General features: G+C 45.2%; 2 long non-coding RNA genes across 2 annotated transcripts in view; one reads left to right on the forward strand and one right to left on the reverse strand.

Annotated features, from left to right (window-relative positions):
* The window catches only part of LOC146397680 (uncharacterized), a 48,063-nt gene that overhangs the window by 18,455 nt on the left and 10,649 nt on the right, over positions 1–18,959 (reverse strand). The window lies entirely within an intron of this gene.
* Positions 13,965–18,959, forward strand: part of LOC110256395 (uncharacterized) — a 171,548-nt gene continuing 166,553 nt past the window's right edge. The window contains exons 1-2 of the long non-coding RNA XR_014824572.1: positions 13,965–14,061; positions 14,358–14,632. This is a non-coding gene — a long non-coding RNA (uncharacterized LOC110256395). The remainder of the gene's footprint in view (positions 14,062–14,357; positions 14,633–18,959) is intronic.

An 18,959-nucleotide genomic window follows, 5' to 3' on the forward strand; every position in this document is an offset into this window, starting at 1 on the left:
GGAGAGCCTAGAATCACAGTCCGAGGGAAGACAGACAGGAACTGTAAAGGCTGGACAGGCAGGGCTGGAGCTGCCCCAGGACCCACTGGCCCCTTGACCTCCTGCGGTACATTTCAGCATTATGAACACAGTAGGGCAGGATCCCCCCAGGCAGGGTACCAGACCCTGAGAAGGACACAGATAGATCAGTCATGCCCCTGACCTCCAGAAGTCCACAGCCTCCTGAGGGAGACAGACTGCTGCTCTGAAGGCCACACCAACCAGAACCCCTGCAGTAAGACATCAGGGTCAATTACCAAGTCACTGTGTCTGTGCTGGGCTGGAGCTGGGATTCCATACTCACCCTTGGCTTTGCAGGCTGGCGCTGTTAGCTCTGCTGATAGGGGGCGCAAGAGGGAGTCTACAGGCTGGAGGCGGGAGAGCCTGCTCGCTCTTTCCTGTTTGTTCCCCGTCTGCTTCCTGTGGGCTTCCTGTCTCTGTGAGCACCATCCCAGCACAATTTTTCCCTTGGCCCAAGACCGGGCCAAACTGGAGCAGCAGCTGACTCCAGTTTGCAGCTTTTCCAGCTCCTGTAGAACCTGTTTCACCCCACCCTGCCCCCCAAGGACACTGTCCACAGCCAGCTGGCGCCCCTGCTGGGAGTCTGGGCCCAGGCACAGGCCCCTCCCTCCTCCCAAGACTGAGTTCCAGCTCTGCAGGGCTCCTCCCTGTGCTTCTAAATGTTCCCTTTGCTCCCTCAGCCAGGGGAAAGTGGCTGCTTCCTAAAGTTTGTACCTCTGTCCCACCTTAGAGGTCTCCTTTTACCCTTGGGTTATCTAGTTAATAACTGGTTCTTTCTATTACATTTTCTCTATTCTGGTTACTGGACACTGACTGTTACCATATCTTTAATGGCTTCCTATTGCTTTGATCTCTCACAGTATCTGATCCCCCCCATCTGATAACATTGCCCCCTCATTTACTAACCGCTCTTCCCACCTGACCTGTTTCTATAGAATTCTATTTGACTGCCAATGGCAGTACCCTGTTGCCCTAACCTGGCCTGGATATGGTGTTGGTCCCAGATATGGGCATGTGGCCTAAGACAGCTGATGAGAACCTTCCCCTGGGACTTGTAGACAGCAAGGTCTCTCTCCTCTAGGGCCACTAACTGAAGTAGATTCAATTGGCTTGTCTGCAGCCTTGCCTCTCCTCTTTCCCCCACCCTCCACCCCATGCCAAATATTTCTATTTGTGGTAGAAAAAAAAAAAAATGAAGACAACTCACAAAGAGAGAAAAGTGATTGAGTGTTGGTGAGAGACCTGACCACATCGCTGAGTCCTCAATCCAGAGGTGCCCCTTGTCCACTCCACTCATCTTGCCCAGTTTCCTGAGCCCACGGTTTTCCTTTGTGTGTAAGCGAGTGTGAGCTGGGTTTCTGTCACGTTTACCTGCAAGAGCCCTGACTAATATGGCTGAGGCGAAACTCCTCAGAACTGAGTTGTCTGGCATCAAGGTGAGTCAGGACCTCATGTAGTCAAATTCCCTACCAGGTCCGGCAACCCCCCTGCAACGTCTCCACCCCACCACAGACATGGGAAGACAGCTCACAGGTTCCTCTGGACAGACGCAAAGAAGCTCTAGAGAGAAAAACTAACCAGAGCATAAAAGGAGCTGATGGAGCTCCTGTTTATGAAAGTGCCTAGTTGTTCAATCGACCGTAGCTGAGCCGGGACCAAGTTGAAGAAGCAAAATCTAAGAGGAAACCAAGTAGCAGAAGAATCAAGAATACAGCCCAATTTCCACCCCCCAGGGTCCTGAGTATAATGGTTTTTCTCCCTCCTGTGTATGTGGGAAAATATATAGATAATACATGTTATGTAATCATAGGATTGTATTAGTATTCCTTCTTTCTCTCATCAGGCTTCATTTGGAAATGTCGGACTTCAGCGCTTGCTGAGATAAAAACAATTCTATTCCAGAAGACCTTTCCCCTTCCTACAGGACCAGGGTCACAGGGGCCTTAGAGACCTCTGAGTCCACCCACCCCCACTCCCGGCCCCTGATAAGGAAACGAGGCTCCTCTCTGGATCATGCAGCTGGTGACCCTCCAGGTCAGAAACAGAGCCCAGGTCTCCTCTCAGAATGTCAGGAGTCTGATGGAACAGAAACCTCACAGAATTCAAGGGCCTTGCAGCCGCCACCCCTCAATGTCAATCTGACAGGGTATCCTGCAAGGTCCTTGGAGGAGGGACAGGGCAGCTGAGGGCCCTGGGGTCAGGCTTGCAGGGCCATCCTCTCCAGCTGTGATCATTTGTATGGGGTTTCCAAGAGCAGGAGCTTCTTTGCGCTGATTTGCTAATTTCTTCTCTGCTCAAGAAACTCAAAACAGAAACACAGTTAAATGGCACTGATTTACCAACCCGGTCCATACCCGGCAGGCAGTGGGATGATGGAAAAAATCCCAGGCCAGCAATCAAAGCCAGCACTCTAGGTCTGGCCCAAAACCAGCTGCATGATGGGGATGAGTCATTTAGCTTCTCTGGGGTTTTGCTTCCCCAAGTGACACACAGCAGGAAAAGGCATACCTCCTGCCCTGCCTGCTTCCTCCAGTCACTGTCTCCAACTCCCTCCCTCATCCTTAGGCACTGCTATGACCTGGCAGGCCCCTCAGTCAGTGCCCCACTCCCACCCCCAGGCAACAGGGGGTACAGTGCCCACTGCGGGGTACAGAGTTGCCAGGAGTGCTGAGTCTGGGACTTGCTGGGCCGGGAAGTCATTTGAGAGCCCTACGAGCCGGTATCGCAGAAACGGCAGCTCCTGGGTTTGCCAAGTCAGCCTTGCATCTGCAATCACCCTGCTGATTAAACATAAGATTCAGGGAGTTCCCGTTATGGCTCAACAGGTTAAAAACCCAGCATAGTGTCCATGAGGATGTGGGTTCCATCCCTGGCCTCACTCAGTGGGTTAAGCATCCAGCGTTGCGGCAAGCTGCGGTGTAGGTCACAGAGGCAGCTCAGATCTGGTGGTGCCATGGCTGTGGTCTAGGTTGGCAGCTGCAGCTCCAGTTCAGCCCCTAGCCTAGGAACTTCTGTGTGACACAGGGATTAGCCAGAAGTAGATCACATGTCCACCCCCAAACAAATAAATGATGGAGAAGCAGGGGACCTAACTCTTATCAATAAGATGTGAGAGGTCTGCTATGTTGCTTCTAAGGAAAGTTTTTAAAAAAGGAGAGAAGAAAAAGAAAACATCAGAGTCAGTAGAAAAGAGTAGGTCTTCAGGGGCTCAAGAAGCAGAAACTGTCATTCCTTCTCTGCTATGAATCCTCTTCATGGCTTGACTCACCTTTGCCTGGGTCTCAATTTCAAATCTGATCATCGCAGAAACCCAACAGGTCGGCACTGTGGAGGAAAACTCATAGATCTGTAGCTCATAGATCTTGGCCTCCTCACGCCCAATTCATCTCAGAGGTGAGGAACTAGAAGCCAGAGGTGGCGCTTTTCACAATACCTAGATACTGCAGATTTCATTCACCAACCTATGAAAAATAGTTCTCATACAACTTGTCATCCAGTACTTACTGTTAAATCTGTCAACCAAATCAGGCTTACTTTTTATCAGAAAAGTAATAAGCATTTTAAGGAATACCATACAATCTCTTGGAAAATAAATTTTGGAAGAAATCTCATAAGATAAGATTCTAAAAATAGGTCAAGATTTACATGATTTTGACCCAGTATAATTATTTAATCTATTTACATTATAAAAACAAAATCATAGCTCAATATATGATTACTGATTACTTAATTTGTAATATTTATAAATAATGTTGTACTGTGGAGCCACAGTTGTAAGTTTTTTAGCAAGCTAGGAGTTTGATAAAAAGCATACTTTTTCTTTGAAGTCCGGTGTTGGTTTTTGGGAATACGTTAAAAAACTAATTCCATTCATTTCCTTGGACATTATGATCAAATTGTTCTATGTAATTATATATAATGGATTACTACTCATCCATAAAGAGAGAACAAAATAATACCATTTATTTTTACAAAGGGCAACATGGATGCAACTAGAAATTATCATACTAAGTGAAGTCGGTCAGAAAGACAAATACCATATGCTATCACTTATATGAGGAATCTAAAATATGACACAAATGAACTTATCTTCAAAGCAGAAACAGACTCACAGACATAGAGAACAGACTTGTGGTTGTCGAGGTGCCGGGGGAGGTGAATGGGAGGTTGGGGTTAGCAGATGTGAGCTATTATTCATGGAGGGAATAAATAGCAAGGGCCTACTGTAGAGCCCAGAGAACTATATTCAATGTCCTACGAACACCGTAATGGGAAAGAGTATTTGAAAAAGAGTGTAAAAAAAAATGAAAGTTAAAATTGTCCCATGTATTTCATGAAAGAGAAAAGATAAATCACACTAAAAAATAATTGGCCCACAGCCAGCATACTTTAAATGAGAGGTAGAAAATAACATTTTAAAAGATGAAAGAAGATGAAGATTGTCTGCACCTGGAATAAATAATTTATGATGTGATTTGATAAAAATAACTTTATTGAATAATGCACACAGATATGAAAGACATCCCATACAAATTTATCTGTCTTTTTTTTTTCAGGGTATTTTGAAAAACGTGACCATCCTGGAAAGCTTAGAGTTCTATTTGGGGGCTAGAAGGGTTAAAGTTCTTAAATAAAAGTTGTTATTACGTCCACTGCTGCACTCTTCTACGCGTCTGGACTCAGAATATCCCAACCTGGGCCCCAATTCCAATTCTAAGGCCAGGCTTCACCCTTTAACAGAAATGTGTGTAGGACCTTGAAAGGCTTTGTGCCCTGAGGGCTTGGGGTGGCTTGATTAATCCTTAAAAGTGGGCTCCATTTTCTTTATAGCCCAGGAGGTCTCATATGCTTTAATAGGCAAGGGCAAATCAGACTTGTGGTAGGAGAAGGGTTAGCGTGAAGCCCAGTGCCTCCCAAGGAGATCAGCTTTAGGAAAGAGTACCAGAGAAGCCAAGCATCTGGACTTGGTAGTCCTTCTAAACCAGCAATGCTCGAGTCTCCATGGCTGTATCCTTTACCTGCAGGGGTTTGCACCCCTCACTTTGAACACCACTGACCTAGCCACAGGCACCAAGAGACCATTTAAATCCTCAATCCAGTTCCCATGGAGCCCTACCTACATTTCTAGGTCCAGCTGCCCCAAACTCACATCCTACACCCTTGGTTTCCACCTTCTGCCTCCACCCTTTGCTCCAGGCTGGAAGCAATAGACAGGTGTCCAAGGTCACACAGGCTGAAAATAACCCCCCGGGACCCAAGGGTTTCTGGGAAGGGGGTTGGAAAGCAGGAATCAGTTCACATCTTCAGGACCTTCCCCAGAGAAGGACATTGGGTAAGAATTCCCCTTTCTCAGCTCTGCTGGACTCCCTGGGAATTCTTTAATTACAATCTCTAGTCCCTGAAAAAAAAAAAAAATGGAGTGCTATATTCCCATGGCAGTGGAAAATACACACTGTTTGGCTTTTTCTGCTTCCTTGGCAGAATCTCTGCATGTGCCAGGCTAGGCTGCATGACAATGCCTGTGTGGTTCAGGGGAAGAGCCAAGACACTGCGTTCAGAGCACCTGGACTCCAGCCTTGGCTCTGCTGCTGTCAGTGGTGTGACTTGGAGCCTCTCAGAGCCCCATTTTCCTTATGTCAAAGTGTGGCTATTGCTATCTAACCCACAGAGTTTGAGAAGGATTAACGAGAGTACAAAGCTCAAGTACCTAACACTGCCTTCAGCTGGGAGGTGCCCTGTGACATCCGGTCCATCCTGCTGTCCCCTGCTCTTCAGCCTTGTCTTGGACAAGTCCAGGAAGCTGCTGCTCTATTTCCCTACCTCTAACCCTCACATCGCAGAAGACAGGCTCGGTTGGCTCTTTGGGCTACCTGTTCCTCAAGCAGCGCTGCCCTGGCTCCTGCCTCAACCCCACAGGCTTCCTCAGGCTTCACAATCAGTGCCCCTCCCCTCTGAGCCTGGACCACTGGGTGTTACACGTACACACAAACGAACGCATGCATGCACACACACCCCAGAGTCTGCCCCATTTGGGGGCTGAAGCCAAACACAGACAGAAATGCAAAGTACAAAAAAAGAAAAAACAAAACTGTAGTCCATTTTTCACATTCTTCCAGGATCCGTGAACTTCAGGGTAATTAGACAGATATGAAATGAATATGGGCTCTTTTTAATCTTGGGTCTACTTAATTGCCTCAGTTGGGAGAGCCATTAATAAATGATTAATGGAAATAGCTTCTGTAAAAATTGAATTATCTCAGATGTGTTGCAACCTGCTGCCCAGATATTCTTTAGAGAATTTAGAACTATTAATAGCTCCAAGTTGACTGCCTTTCTTTACACAGCAGATAATGCCCCAGGCAGAGGGACTCTCTGCCCAGAGTCAAGCATGTGGCTCGTTGTCAGAGGGAAAAACTAAGATCAAGGTTAAACAACTAGTTCAAAGTGCCAGAAGCAGCCCATGTATAATCCAGGATGGGAGCCCGAGGCCAGGGCTTCCAGACCAGGAAGAGCCAGGCTGGGTCCCGATCATTCTAAACACTTCCCCACCTCCATGGGGATTTAATGGAAGCTGACAAAATGCCAGGCAAGTGGGGAAAAAAGACAGGAAGTACACACACCCAAATGCAACAGGGGTTATCTTCAGGTGAGGTCATGGAAGGGACTGATTTTTGTGTTACTCTTCTGCATTGAGATGGCATTAGTATTGAAATTAGGGGAAAAGAAGTTATTTCAAAGAAACTCACACAGAGCATCTCAAGGCACAGCTGATTATAACACGGCGGACAGACTGAACACAAATGAACTGCTTGCATTTCCCTCCTTCTCAGGGTGAAAAATGTTTGGGCTCAAGATGAGCAGAGATCAGGAGGACCCCCATTACAATGGGACCAGGGAAGATGATATCAAGAGGGTAGAGACCCTCACTGTGCTAAGATGACTCTGCTGCACCGTGTGGAGCTCCCTGAGACCCTCTAGCCAGCTTGTCCGTGACCGCCAGGCCAGGAAATCCACAGCCAAAAGTGTTTTCAAAGCCAGGGACAGTGCTCACCTTGAGTGAGCTTGGGGACTTTTTTTTTTTTTTTTTTTTTTTTTTTGTCTTTTGTCTTATTGTCTTTTCTAGGGCCGCACTCCCAGCATATGGAGGTTCCCAGGCTAGGGGTTGAATAGGAGCTGTAGCCACTGGCCTATGCCAGAGCCACAGCAACGTGGGATCCGAGCAGCATCTGCGACCTACACCACAGGTCATGGCAACACCGGATCCTTAACCCACCCAGCGAGGCCAGGGATCGAACTTGCAACCTCATGGTTCCTAGTCGGGTTCGTTAACCATTGAGCCACGACGGGAATTCCTGAGCTTGGGGACTTTGGGAAGAGCAGATAGCTGGCTAGCCAAAAGGCACAAGGAAAGAAGGACTTTGCTGACCAAGCACAGAAATCAGGCTTCTAGGGCGTGAAGAGGTCTTGACTGTTTGAAGCTTCCAAGTTCAGAATTTCACCCCTGATGGCAAAGTGAGAAGCTAGGGAGTTGCTCTTCTGCTATAAAGAGGGAAACCACCTGTGTACCCAGGTTTTACATTTTCCTTGCAGTTACCACAAGTTAAGGTCCAGTTTCCATCCTTTACTGCAAATTCAGAGTTAGAAATTGGATTAGTGGTTGCCTAGGAATGGGGATGTTAATGGTGTGAGGGATCTTTTTTGAGGGGCTGAAAACGTCCTAAAACTGATACATGGTGATGGTTGTGCCACTTGGTAAAGTTACTAAAACTCATTGAATTCTATGCTTGAAATGGTTGAATCTCATGATACGTAAAACACAACTCAATAAAGCGAGTAATAAAAAAAAATTTCTTCTTCTTCTTCTTTTTTTTTTTTATTAAACCAAACACCTAGTGTGTGTGTAACCTCCTTCCTGAAAATTCCCCAACTGTCTTCACTGCACAGAACCAACCACACCCTCCTCAGGACTCCTGCAGCCCCTTTGGGTTCTCTTCCAGGTGATACCTTAAACTATTCTATTTGTGGCCATGCCTGCACCTCCCATCTAGACCAGGCCTACTCATCTCTAATTGCCTCATGTTCCTGCCCCAGGGCCACACAGGTCCTGCAGTGAATGAATGGAGGGGGAGGGGGAGCCCTGCAGGTTCTGGACTTCCAGGGCTCCAGGAACTTAACTGGTGTCCAAGGCCACCTCCCTCCACAGATCTGTGTCACTAATATCCCAAGCCACCCTACCCCAGGCCCAGTGGGACAGACAGTGTCACCCACCTTGTGACCCCCAAACTCAGGGACACTGCTGCCCCCAGGCAGAGAAGGAAGCAACCTGGACAAAACCGGATGTATTAGGCTATTCATCACCTTGTTATTTATAACAGTGAAAACCTAGAAACCTGAGTGACCAATAAGGGGTTGCTTAAATAAAAATGCTACCCAAGGATGGATTATTATGTAGCTAACTAAAAGGATGTTACCCCAAACAATTTAATGAATGGGAAACTATTTACAATATCTTATTAAGCCAGGATGCAAACAAGTCAATAGTGTGCATGGTCCCTGTTTTCTTTTTTGTAAGTGAATCAAATTGGAAAGAATTTCAAAAAATTTACAATGGATTTGTAAATTTCTGTATTTTTTTTTTTTTTAAGGGCTGCACCCATGATATATAGAGGTTCCCAGGCTAGGGGTAGAATCGGATCTGTAGCCGCTGGCCTATGCCACAGCCACAGCAATACAGGATCCGAGCCACATCTTCGACCTACACCAGATCTCACTGCAACGCTGGATCCTTAACCCACTGAGCAAGGCCAGGGATCCAACCTGTGTCTTCACGGATGCTAGTCAGATTCCTTAACCACTGAGCCACAACAGGAACTCCTTAATTTCTGTCTTTATCATTTTCTACATTCTCTAATTTTCTGCAATGAACATATATTACTCTGTTTCAAAATCCACTTAAAGAATATAGAAAAGCACAAAAAATATTAAAAACCATATACCTGCCCCATAATAAAAAGATCATAGTTGATTTAGAGCTTCTTTTTTTAGGGAATGAAAGAACAGACTAGATAGAAGCCCCTGTGTCCCCTTTCCCCAGTCCTAGTCCCCCATCCTCTCCAGAGACCATAGCTTCTTAAAATTTTTTTAACTGCCACAACTTCGGCATGTGGAAGTTCCCAGGCTAGGGGTCATATCAGAGCTGCAGCTGTAGCTGCAGCCACAGCCACAGCCACAGCAACATGGATCCGAGCTACATCTGTGACCTGCACTGCAGCTCATGGCAATGCCGGATCCTTAACCCACTGAACAAGGCCAGGGATCGAACCTGCATCCCCATGGACAGACATGATGTTGGGTTCCTGAGACACGACAGGAACTCCACAGCTTTTATAGATTAGAAGTGCGTTTAGCCCATGTTTTAGTTCCTGTATTATACAGGAATGTATATATGTAGAATTGGAATTTTTTTACATTGTTTTTAAACTACCAATAAAGTGATATTATACTATATACAATACTCTGCAATGTACATCCTTCTAGAGATATCTGTGTTGAAATAAACATATTTGTTTGGTTTACTTAACTGCTGTATAATAATCCATTGTGTAATACCCCACAATATCTTTCTCCAGCCTTCCCCTGATGGACTTTGGTTTTTGTTTTTTGTTTTTCCTAATTTTCACTATAAGATATGATACAATAAACATCCCTGGGCATGTCTTCCTGGGCACGTAAGCAAGAATTTAAGTAGAACTGCAGTTCTCAAAGTGTGCTCCCAGGACAAAGCAGCACCAATATCTCCTGAGAACTTAGTAGAAATGCAAATTCTCAGGTTCCACCTGAACAAGAAACCCTGGCACTGGGCAATCTATTTTAGCAAATCTAAAATTCCAGGTGGTTCAGTGCAAGCTACAGTTTGAGAACCACTGCTCTAGACTAGAACATGTATCTAGAAATGGTCACTGGCTGCCAGGGTCTGTACATTTTCGGGTTCACCAGACAATCCCAAATAGCTCTCAAAGCAGTTTCCCCTTTTTTTGCCCCCCACTGACCTGTGAGGGCCTCCTCGCCTCTTCCCCAACACTGGCACTGTCAGCCCATTTTCTTTTTGTCAAGCTGATGAGTGGAAATGGTATCTCATTTTTGTTTAAATTTGCATTTTCGTGATTATTAAAGAGGTGTTCATATACTTATTGTCTGCTCGGATTCCTTCTTTCATTAATTTTATAATATGAAAACCAGAGGTTTAAAAACATACGTACAAACAAAGTGGATCCCACTTGCTTCACCATCATGTCTGTGAAATGGAAACCTAGACCAGAGTGTCAGGGTGTCTGGCTGCTCAGATACCTCCCTGGTCAGTGCCCTGTGCCTTTGACTCTGATCTCAACCTCCAGTCCTCTCCCAGGACCACTTTCCAGGCTGAGGCTCACATTCTTCGCCTGTAACTACAGCCATCACATCCTAAGCCTACTTGCGTGGGAACATCCCTGCCAAAGGTTAATGATAGAGGAAGCTTCTGTCCCCTGCCCAGCCCAGCCCCATGGGGCACCAGGACTAATTCTAGAGATCAAAGACAGTAAACACTTAGGTCCAGAAGTTCATTCATTTCTTCACTTATTCATGATCCAAACTGTAGCCATGGGCCAGACACTGGGCTTGGCACATGGCAAGTGACAACTATCACTTGACCTGTCCTCGTGGAGTACATACTTCCTTGGAAGAGAGACATTAAATGAAAATTGTGCAAATTAATGTAAACGTAAAGGCATCACAAGTACCAAGAAGGAGAGACTGATGGTATGATGAGAACTGATCAGGAGGTCAGAGAAGGCTCCTCAAGGATGCAAGGACTCAGTTGAGAGCTAGAGGAAGCAGAGGAGTGCTTTCTAGGATCATCCAGATTGTCCAAATCCTCAAAGCCCACCCCAGATTTTCATGCTGAGAGGATGGGGCTGCCTGGAGTTGGGATCCCAGATATGAGCCCAGGCCCATTCAAGATTTGGGTGGTCACCCACATCCCAACCTCCTAGCCTGCGAGGTCCACAGAGTCTTGTCTCTGCCTCAGCAAGAGGACAAAGAGCACATTTCATCAGCCACCATCAAAAGTCAGTGAAGCCCAGAGTCTACTGCCTAGAGATTGAAGACCTCAGAGACAGTCCCAGAGAACCCGGGTGGAAGACTGGCTGTTCGCTGGGTTTGTAGGCAGACAGAGTCTAATTTGTGCTATGAAGAAAAGAGATACCTTCCACTAACACTGACTGCCCACTTCTCAGGCTAGAGATCTGCTCCCCTTCCTGCCACAACCCCTCGTGAATTTATGGTAATGCTGCTCTTTAGAGTTTACAAATGATGCAGAGGGGCTGATTCACTGCTGTCTGGGGTCACAGAAGACAGAAGCTGTCATTCCTATCTCTCTTTCAATTTCTCAAGGATTGTTATAAAGCATCTTTCCCTCCCATTTCTTTCCCTCCAGAGACAGTGAAACGGGGCATCCACAACTTTGATTCCTAATCAGCACAGATAGCTAGCTCACTTCAGGGTCTAGCATTCATTTCAGAATGATTTTCTTTAAAACAACTTATTTTTTAAATGCCCACATTCTGCCCCCTACGATGCAGAAGATGACAGCTTCCCTCAGCTCCGGATAGAGAGTGTTTGGGGCATGTTAACCCAATTGGTGATGCTAAGAGAGTCCCTAGGGGGAAGCCAGAGCAGCAAGATGGGTTGATTATTTCAGAGATGGTTTTGTGATACTGCGTGGAAAGGGGTGGGAAAAAATCCTCTTCTGGACTTGGTGGTTCAGTGACACAGTAGAAAGAAAAGTAGTTAGGACAGGCATCTGGGTTAGGTCCAGCCCCCACTCCCGACCCCTAGTTTACTAAGGCACCTGACACTTCACTCCTCTCAGAGTCTTCTCTCTCTTGCTCTCTGTTTTGCTTTTTCAGGGCTGCACCCATGGCATACAGAAGTTCCCAGGCTAAGGATCGAATCGGAGCTGTGGCTGCCAGCCTATGCCCACAGGCACAGCAACATGGGATCCAAGTCTCCTCTGTGACCTATACCATAGCTCATGGAACACCGGATCCTTAACCCACTGAGCAGGGCTAGGGATCGAACCTGTGTCCTAATGGATATTAGTCAGGTTCGCTACCACTGAGCCATGATGGGAACTTCCTCTCAGAGTCTTAATTGTATTCTCTATAATTTAAGGGGCAGGACCAGATTTTCTCTAAAATTCTTCCCAGTTTCATGCCCATGACTATTAATTTTTTTGTTGTCCTGACATCATGGTCATATGATTCTTGGTGGCTTACAAAAACAAATTGGCCTGAATTTTAAAAACTTCAGTGAGGAAATTGGAAGGGAAAGAATAGTAAGTTGGGCCCTATCCACTTTGATAGAGTGAGCCAAAATTTTCTTCTGAGCTTCCAGGCAGCTAATGCAAGGAGAGAGATACAATCAATTACAAGACTAAGAGCATAGTGAGGATAAACCAGTTGTTGAGGAAAAGGTCAACTTCCTGGTTCTAAGGTCTGAGAGAAATTAGATCCCTTAGGTCTTCATAAAGAGAGTACTCTTTCATGTTTATTAGTAAATCCTCAACAGTGTATTTTTCAGGAAACACATTAGCCTTCCTATAAGGTCTCCCAGTGTCAGCCAGTGAATTATGCATAATACAATTTGACCTGGATCCAAAAACTGCAGTTCACAACTGAAGTTCTCTGGTGGCCTATGTAAGCCAAGTGGACAATAGCAGAGTAACTAGAACAGTACTTCTCAATTGAGGGCCCAACAAAGGATACCGGGGATTCCCAGACAAGTTCTTGAGTTTAACAAACAACACTGATTCGAGGCAGAACTTCTCCATCATTTTCATATAAATTCCTATAGAGGCAAAGGGAAAGAGCCGCATATGCAGCAGGGGACCCCTGGGCTAAAGGCCATCCAGCTGCAGTGCCAGTCTAGTATTAACGTTATGAGACCCAGCTGTCCCTTGGTCTACATCTGCTCCACCCTCCATGTGGCACTGCCCCAGCTAGGAGACCACAGGAGGCCCATCATGAGATGGCATTGGTATAGATGGATCAGCCTGTCTTGGCTCCCAGCTGCCCCTCAAAGTAAGGCTCATACTCCCCTGAATGCCCTTAAAGCCTCTATGTGATTTCCCCCTTCTCCTGTGGCTTCAGTAGAGAACCTTCTCCCCCTTCCCACGACCAAGCCCCCAGCCTGGCTCCTATCAGCCCCCTGATGTGCCCATGTGCAGACAGGTGTGTGCCTTTGCCTCTCTGCTCCCAAGGAAGTTTCTCTTCTGACATTTCTCTCATCCTCCAAGACCTGCTCAAACACACCAAAGCCAAGTCTTCCCAACTTTTCCAGGAGACTTAACCTTCCTCTCTCCCATAGCATGGGATCAGCGCCATGTTCAATCACCCAGCTCTCAGCCCACAAGCAGAATTTGAGTTTCTGGAGGTTAGGTCTGTTTCTCCAACTTGATGGGGGCTTTTTGAGGGCAAAAGCCTCAGCCCACAGGTTTCAATCCTCCAGGGTCTCATCCCTCCCCTCAACCCCTATCAGTTTGGCAGATGTCTGCAGAATTTACCTACAGGAGAGAGGGGTTAGAAAGGGTGATGTCAGGAGAGAGGATGACTGGGGTGGGGGTGGGGGGCTTGCCTGATGGGTGAGGAGGGAGTCAGCAGGTGGCTGGCCTCCTGGCTAGATGAGCTGAGAAGGGCAAGGGGCAGGGCCTTCTAATCTCTGACACAGCAGGGCTGGCCTGGACAGTGGCCAAAAGCGGGAGTGGGAAAGCAGTTACCTCGCTACAGATAAGCACCTGACCCGCTTTCGCTTATTAGCATTTCTTGCTGCGTCTGTTTATTTAACCAAAGCATCCTGATCATCACAACAGCTATCCAAGCTTGTTGACATATTGGAAATTCAGCCTTCATGCAGCCTCAGGCTCAGCCATCCGCCAGCTGTGCCTGGTATTAATTAAAACAGTGGGTGAGGAGAACCTGGTTAATCCTCTGGGGGGAAGGGTGGGACTTATTTTTCAAGGGGGATAGGGTTTCAGCTTGCAGGCTGCACTAGTTTGCTTTTCAGAGTTCCAAAAGGGCATTTGTGGTGGCACCACTGTGCCCAGTGCCTTTGCTGGCTTCCTGAGCTTTCCAGAATATTGAGGTGTGTGTGCAGGTATGCTCGATTGTGTGCACGAGACCTGCATGTGCGTGAGTGCTCATGGAAGCCCGTGAGCTGGTGTGTGTGGATGCACGCGCACGTGCTCGTCTGCATCTCTCCAGCCCACAGGTCCCAGCACCAAAGGCAGGCACACCCTCAGCTAATGCACTTGGTGGCCAAACAGGTTCCAGCTGCTTCTTTGTTGCATTTAAACACCTGGGAAGCTGTACAGCTCACGTGGATCGCTTGAGACTGAGAGACTCTGCACTGAAGTCCTTGTGGTGATTATCACGAGGACTCTGTGATTTCCCTTGTGAGAACCCCATGGGCAGGCTGGGAACACTTCGCTGTGATTGTCGCCAGCTCCTCCCAGAAGGACTCAGGTCACTCCTCCCAGGTGAGTCATTTATTTCATTTTTTTGTTTCATGCTAAATGGCTCGGGATCATGGAAGGTGGGGCAACTCCATGGGGTGGGGGGGATTTTGCATGAAACGTCATGAAATGGGAATACCCTTCACCTCCCACCCCACCTGCCCACTCCCAGAAACTGTATAAGGGAAGGACCCCAGACCTGGCGGTTGTGAGCTGGGGTCTGGGGTCTGGGCCTGACCCACCATGTGATCTTGGAAAATTACTCCCCATCTTGGGATCTGTTTTCTCGTGTGCCAAATGAAGGGGTTGAATTATGTCCTTTCTAAGGTCCCTTCTGTCTACCAAGCTCCAGGACTGGCCCACCAAAATTCCTGGAACTATTTTGCTAGTTTGGGTAAGAATCACAGACTCCTAAAAATGTCATAGCTGGAAGAGATCTCAGCCCAACTCCTAACCCAACCTACACTTTCCAGAAGCCAGCAACCTCTGAGAGCAAGCCAAGGCAGGAGTAGACAGAATATCTATTATTCCGGAATAGATTCTGACCAACACTTCTGAGAGTGTTGTCTTTTGTCAGATTGGCTCCAGCCTCAGCCCCTTCCCAGACTCTCAGTTCCTCTTTGAGTCCCCTACCCCCAGCATCAGGCATATGTTCCTATCATAGCTTCTGAAATCCTCGGGCGTCTTGCTATATAAAGTGTAGTCCTCAGCAGCAGCCAAATCACCTGGGAGCTTGTTGGGAAGGCAGAACATCAGTCCCCACTTGGACCTTTTAACCAGCTCCCCAGGTGATTCACTGGTACATTAAGCTTGAGAGCTGATGTTCCAGGGACCCCTAGTCTCTTCTAGAATAGACCCCTAGTGTCTATTCTATCCACTGCTCTGAATATTCACTGTCTCCCCAGCTAGAAAGTGAGTAATTTAAGGGTAAGGCCCTTGGCTCCTCCATTTCTGCATCCTGTGGCTTAGAATGGTCCCTGATGCAAAGTAGCTGCTCAAGAGTTATTGATGAAACAAATGATTGAAGTGAGCCTGTGCAGGCTTCTTAAAGACAGTGAAATTGGCATCAAATTTGAAAGGGAGACCTAGTGTGGATGGACAGGAAAAAGTGGGGACCTGGGAATAGCCCCCCTGCCCAGAGAAAGGGGCCTAAGGATTAGCCTTGTTGGAAGGGAGGGTATGATATAAAAGCATGAGAGGAGGTGGAAGAGAAAAGAGGGAGGGAAAGATAGTGAGGAGTCAAAAGATGGCTAGATAAGGATATTTGGGACAGATCCATCTATCGTCTCACATCCACCTCTTCCAGTCTCATTTCCTGTTTTCACTTAACCTTGAACACAGATGAGCATCATGGTTGGAAATGAGCCTTTGGGCCAGAGAGACTGGGTTCAAATCCCAGATCACCACAAAAAAAAACAAAAACAAACAAACAAACAAACAAAAAAACTGTGTGATCTTAGGCAAATCAATCTATGCATCTGTTTCCTCATCTCTCAAATGAGGATCACATTCAATTGTTTTAAGTTCAAAAAAATGTTTAATAAAGTAAAATGGGGAGCACAGAAATACCGTACTTGTCCTCATGAGGACTAACTGAGTTGACAGAATGCATTGGAACAGTGCCTGCGGCACTGTGAGGAAAAGGCTTGATGGATATGAGATGGTTGAGTGAAAGAATCATCTCTCAGCACCAACCTGGTTGACCAAACCTGTTCAGCCTGAGAGTTGAGCACCAAGCTTGGTGTACAGGCTCTAAACCTGGCTCTTGCTTCAAAGGCTGCACTTTTCCCTCCCACTGGTCCTATAGGCCCAAACACTCAAATACTCTCCTTTCCCTGAGATCCTCAGATTTGTATTTCTCAGGAGGGTTTTCCCTCCAGTATCCCGGAGTCCTCACCTCCCAAAGGAGAAGACAATCCCATCCATTCACTTCTTTTTTTTCCTGTCATTTTTTAAAAATTAAAGTGTAGTTGGTTGACCATGTGCTGATTTATGCTGTATAGAAAAGTCACCCAGTCACACATAAATATACATTCCTTTTCTTAGATTATCTTCCATCCTGGTCTATCCCAAGAGGTGGGATATAGTTCCATGTGCTATAGCAGGACCTCATTGCTTATCCATTCCTTTTTTTTTACATGACAAAATAACTTTTATGATTTTGAAGTAGAGAAAGATTTAAGATGCAAAGAAATCACTGAAAATTTATCTATCACATAATACTATAAAGAGAATAAAAATACGAGTCATTGCACATATATGTTCATTGCAGCTCTATTCATAATAGCCCAGACATGGAAACAACCCAAATGTCTGCCGACAGACGATTAGATTAGGAAGATGTGATATATATACACAATGGAATACTACTTAGCCATAAAAAAGAACAAAATAATGCCATTTGCAGCAACATGGATGGAACTAGAGATTCTCATACTGAGTAAAGTAATTCAGAAAGAGAAAGACAAATACCATATGATATCACTTATATCTGGAATCTAATTTATGGCACAGAAATAAAATCATGGACTTGGAGAATAGACTTGTGGTTGCCAAGGAGGAGGAGGAGGGAGTGGGGTGGTTGGGGAGCTTGGGGTTAATTGATACAAACTATTGCCTTTGGAATGGATTAGCAGTGAGATCCTGCTGTGTGGCCCTGGGACTATGTCTAGTCACTTATGATGGAGCATGATAATATGCGAAAATAGAATGTGTACATGTATGTGTAACTGGGTCACCATGTTGTACAGTTTAAAAAAAATTCTATTGGGGCAATAACTATTAAAAAATAATAAGAAGAATAAATATGAATCATGAACTCAAAGTTATCTTCTATACAATTAACTGAAAAATAGTGACCAAAATATGTTAAGAATTATTCCAAAGCAATTAGAAAAGCACAAACTACTCAAAAGAAAAAAATATGGACAAGAGACTGAATAGGCACTCTGCTGAAAAGGAAATCGATATGGTGATAAACATATGAAAATATAATCTAATTAGTAACCAGGGAAATCCAAATTAAAACACAGTGAGACACCAATGTATGTGCATATATATTGGTTTAAAAAGAGGGGGGTGTTAAAATCTGAAAATTCCAAATCCAAGTGAGGATACAGGGAAAAAAAACCTTATGTCAAAATGCTGAGAGGCTGATATGTGTATCCATTGAGCCTGGTATCATTCTGTAAAGAAGAAGATAAACATATATTATGAGTTAGCAGTTCTGTTTTTTGTTGTCAAAACTAGAACAGTGTCCTTCAAAAATTTTTTGCTTGTTGCACATCTAAAAGAATTTTGTAAAAAATACACCTCTTTTCATATTTTTAAATTGCCATCCCAAATTTTCATCTTAAGTTTAAAAGGTTGCAAATAATATATGTTTCAGTATGTGGCGAATATGGTCTTTCTTCAAAAAATTTTGTATTATAGTTGATTTACAATGTTCTGTCAATTTCTGCTATACAGAAAAGTGACGTGTGTGTGTGTGTGTGTGTGTTCTTTTTCTCATATTATCTTCCATCATGCTCTATCAAAGAGACTGGATATAGTTCCCTGTACCATATAGCAGGACAACATTGCTTATCCATTCTAAGTGTAATAATCTGCATCTACTAACTCACAAATTCCTGGTACATCTCACTCCCTCCCTCTCCCCTTGGCAATCACAAGCCTGTTCTCCAAGTCCATGAGTTTCTTTTATGTGGAAAGGTTCATTCGTGCCATATATTAGATTCCAGATATAAGTGATATCATATGGTATTTGGCTTTCTCTTTCTGAATTATTTCACTTAGTATAAAAATCTCTAGTTCCATCCTTGTTGCTTCAAATGGCATTACTTTGTTCTTTTTTATGGATGAGCAGTATTCCATTGTGCATATATACCCATCTTAGGGACATTTATCTTGTTTCCATGTCTTGGCTACGTGAATAGTGCTGCAATGCACATAGGGGTTCATGTATCTTTTTGAATTATAGTTTTGTCTGGATATATGCCCAGGAGTAGGATTGCTGGATTACATTGTAGGTCTATTTTTAGTTTTCTGAGGCACCTCCATACTATTTTCTGTAGTGTTGGTACTAATTTATGTTCCCACCAACAGACCCTTTCCTCCACACCCTCTCCAGCATTTGTTATTTGTAGACTATTAATAATAGCCATTCTGACACGTATGAGGTGGCGCCAAATTGTAGTCTTGATTTGCATTTCTCTAATAATTAGTGATGTTGAGCATTTTTTCATATGCCTGTTGGTCATCCATTTGTTGTCTTTGGAGAACTGTCTGTGTAGGTCTTCTGCTCATTTTTTAATTGGGTTGTTTGTTTTGTGTTGTTGAGTTGTATGAGTTG

Source organism: Sus scrofa, chromosome 13, assembly GCF_054392235.1.
Source record: "Sus scrofa isolate SSC_HxYL_T2T_F1_AM1 chromosome 13, Sscrofa_HxYL_maternal_Yorkshire_Landrace_v2.0, whole genome shotgun sequence".
Classification (NCBI taxonomy): Eukaryota; Metazoa; Chordata; class Mammalia; order Artiodactyla; family Suidae; genus Sus; species Sus scrofa.